Below are 4283 nucleotides of genomic sequence, written 5' to 3'. Positions count from 1 at the left end.
AGGCCGGAGAGATCGTGGCTGGAAAGCCCTTTATGTTGCGGAGGAAGTTCTGTGATCCTAAACATGCTCCGTTAGACCGGATGTGGAGTACAACGGACACCTATCTGGATTTGACAGCAAGTGCCGCGGATGCGGCCGAACACTTCTGAGATCAAGAAGATCACAAAGTGGAAAAGCTCTTTTGGTCGAAGTTCCACAATCCGGAGCGTCCACTGTCATTAGCCAATCGTTTGGCCAAATGGGCCGAGCTAAATAGGTTGTCCGGACTCGCCATGAAGTATGTCATGAGTCATCTGTTGCCAGAGAGGCCAGAGCCGAAAAGTTATTTCAACTTGGTGCAGCGGTTCCTTGGTGCGGCGCCGCATATCAATGCGATGAAGAGGTCAGCGTGCATAGATAGTGCGCAGATGGCTCTTGCCTGTGTGAAAACATACTGGGCGGAAATGGAGGCCTCTGCTGTTGCATCCCCAGACTCGGATGGAAGCCGAATACCTGCCGAGCACTATTTTCAGGAAGTTCTGCAAGGCGCTCGTTTAATACAGATGCAGTGCTCGAAGGATACTATATTCGAATAGCATATATTATTGTAAAACAATATTTTGATAAATTGTAGAAGCTTTTTATACTTGTGCCTGCAAGTATTATAATACCTCCTGTGCAGCCGTTTAACATATATGTATATATAATCTGAAAGATGGCAGTCGTCGGCTTCAGCCCCCACGCACATAATGCGGGGGTGTTCGCAGAAGGCGCATTTTCACACTTGATCCAACGTCTTGGTCCTACAAAGGAGGTGATAGCGCAGCGAACTAGGCAATCGGACTATGATGCTTTATCACTTTCACTTAGCCATAGGAGTTTGACAGTGAGGCTACTTATATAGCCCCTGGTGGCGCCTGCGCTCGTCCGAACTCGGGGCGCGTATGTGCCTGGCCGGGAAGCGGCCCTTCATTAATGCGGAGGAATCCTAAAGATTCCAGTAAGTCATCGAGTGGTTGACCAGTCTCACGCTATATCATGATAGTCAATTTTCGGCTTTCTCTACTGAGGTGCTCGCCTGGCCGAACCGGGGCACAATCGCAGTAGTTCTCCTGGTGCCGCCTTAGCCGATAGAGCGGAACGTAAGGTGGCAAAACACAGGAGCCGGGCAAAACCAACATTTGACCAAAGACATGATTCGGAGCTGATGCATATAAGGCCAAACTCGCGACGCCGAACACTCCCTAAGGTATTCGGTCTTTATGAGGGCGGGCGGGATAACGCCCTTAGTAATAAGCCCCTAGTGTCCAGGTACGCGCAAAACTCCGACGTGGCCACATACCAAAACGCCAGCCTCCTCCTTGGTTATACCAAGAAACCAGGGGATATGTATCAACAAGAGACAGTAAAAAAGGTTTACGCAGGGTCTTAATCTGAAAAGAATCCTTGAAACGGGTCCCTGCTGCACGTCTGCGCCTGTGTCTCCATTGTGCCGTATCCTGGACGGGCGTAGCACGGTGTTCATCTGTAAAAGAGAGGAACTTAGTTTAGGAAAGATCGTGCCGAACATGAGTTATACTAAATAAACGAAGTATAAATCGAAATGGGTAAAATTGAGCTTTATTGTCTCTTGTTTTATATGCGCGGAGCCCCTAGTACAGGGGTATACGGCTATTAAGCCTTTATCAATTGTATGTTTATGCCGGACTCGTCTAGCCGTGTCCGTGGTCTTGACGACCTGTTTAGGTGCTTTGGCTGGTGAAGCCGCTTTATTGTTGGGCTGTCAAGGTAGCCGCACTGTCTTCCGCACGGGAGGAACACTCAATGTTTTCCCTTTAATGATATGATGCCTCATGGACCGGGCATCTTAAGCGTAAGAGATGCATGATGCGGTATTGCGTTAAAGCGGGCGAAAGCTTCGCGTCCCAGCAGTGCTTGATAGCTACTTGAGAATGAGGCGATGTGGAAAGTTAGCTGTTAGCGACGGAAGTTATCGGGGGAGCCGAACATAACTTCTAGCTGGAAAGAACCCATGCAACGGGCGTCCGGGCCTGGCGTTACCCCTTGAAAGGAGGTTTTGCTATGGCGAATTTTTGTTGGGTCTATCCCCATGTTGCGGATTGTGTCCTGGTATAACAGGTTTAGACCACTGCCGCCATCCATCAGGACATTTGTAAAGTGGATTCCGCCGATTATTGGATCTAATACCAAGGCAGTCCAGCCTGCGTTCCGGATACTTCTAGAGTAATCCTGATGGTCGAAGGTGATCGGTTTTAACAACCATTGGCGAGACTCCTTTGGGATAGGCCGTATGGCGCGTATCTCTGTTGGCGCCATTCTGTTCGTCACGTGAAGTAAGTTTACTGTTTTGACTTCTTGTGGGAAATCCTTTTGTTTCCTGGTGCTCTGCTTGTGGGGTTCGTCGTCGTCCTCACTTGGTGTGTCGAGCCCCTTGTGTTCGGCGTTGAGTTTGCCAGATTGCTTGAAAACCCAACAATCTCTGTGCGTATGGTTCGCAGGCTTCCCGAGAGTACTGTGTATTTGACATATCTTGTCCAAGATTTTGTTTAAGTTGGATAGCTCGTCCCTGTTATCCTTGAGGGGCGGATTTCTCTGATTCTGCCGCGAGCTTTTGAATCCGGCGTTGACCGCCATGCTCTTTGGGCTGTTTCTCTTATTCCGGCGCTGGTCCTTGTTGCGTCGGGGTTTTCCGTTTCCATCCCTAACTTCGGATGTACTTGGGTCGCTGGTGCTACATCTTGCCAACCAGCTGTCCTCTCCTGCGCAAAAGCGGGTCATGAGGCTTGTTAATGCGGCCATTGTTCTTGGCTTTTCTTGGCCGAGGTGTCTGGCGAGCCATTCGTCTCGAACGTTATGCTTGAAAGCTGCTAGGGCTTCGGCGTCCGGACAGTCAACTATCTGATTCTTTTTAGTAAGAAATCTGTTCCAAAATTTCCGGGCTGACTCTCCGGGCTGTTGAGTTATGTGACTGAGATTGTCTGCATCCGGAGGGCGGACATAGGTCCCTTGAAAATTTGCCCGGAAAGCATCCTCAAGCTCTTTCCAACTTCCAATGGTGTTTTCGGGAAGGCTTTTGAGCCAATGCCGGGCTGGCCCTTTAAGCTTGAGGGGTAAGTATTTTATGGCGTGGAGGTCATCTCCTCTGGCCATGTGTATGTGGAGGATATAATCCTCGATCCAGACCCCAGGGTCTGTTGTTCCGTCGTACGCCTCTATGTTTACGGGCTTGAATCCCGCTGGAAATTCATGGTCCAGCACCTCGTCGGTGAAACATAGGGGGTGTGCGGCACCCCTGTATTTGGGTGTGCCGTGATGTTTGGATATTTGTTGTGTTGCATTGCTTACTAGAGCTTGCTTTCTTGGCCCGTATATAGATCTGGCTGGGCCATATTTTTTATGCGGATCCTTTGGTGGATCGCGTGCCGGCTTGTGTGCATCGCCGCTTGCCGCTCCATGCTGGCCATGCGGTCTTCTATCCGACCGGGTGGCTTTCCTATTTTTTGACTGCGGGGGCTCTAAGGCCTCCTCGTCAAATTCAGGCAGTAGCTTTCGCTTTGGATAGCTTTTTGTGTGGCGACTGCCGCCATATTTGTCTGCGGTATTGCGTACTTTGCTCCATCTGATTCTGAGTGCATCTTCCGCGGTTTTGAGCTTCCGCTTCTGCTTTTTCAGGCTACGCGCAGTAGCGACGAGCCCTTCGTGGAGGTTCTTCTGCTCCATGAGCCTATCCGGCGTAAGGTCGTCCGGACTGTTGTTTTCACCGGGGACGGGGTGTTCGGTTTGTTTATCCAAGTTGCCCTGTTCGGACGGTTGCTCGAAGGCATGTTCGTCGTCCGCCGACTCGTCCTGCTCTATGGCTAGGTCTGTATGGCTGCTGTCTCTGTCGAGGCGGGGCTTGGAGCGGCGCTTACGTCGCCGCTTTGATTGCTTTTCGAGTGAACGATCCCTCGTTGCATACCTGTGTTCCTCGTCGTCGCTTCCTTTGGGTGTGTCCACCATGTATACATCATGAGATGAGGTGGCTGTCCAGTGCCTTATAGGCGTTGGTTCATGTTCATCTCCTACATCGTCGTCCATACCGTCGATGTCTTCGGAGTCGAAGTCGAGCACGTTGTTTAAATTATCGACAGTGGCTACGAAGTGGGTGGTGGGTGGGCTTTGAATTTCTTCATCATCCGCATCCCAACCTTGTTGACCATGGTCCGGCCAGGGCTCTCCTGATAAAGAGAGAGATTTTAGTAAATTCAGAATATCATCGAAGAACGAGTGCTGAAAGATGTCCG

This window comes from Triticum urartu, chromosome 5 (genome assembly GCF_003073215.2).
Source record: "Triticum urartu cultivar G1812 chromosome 5, Tu2.1, whole genome shotgun sequence".
Classification (NCBI taxonomy): Eukaryota; Viridiplantae; Streptophyta; class Magnoliopsida; order Poales; family Poaceae; genus Triticum; species Triticum urartu.
Note: the sequence above shows the minus strand (reverse complement) of the source record.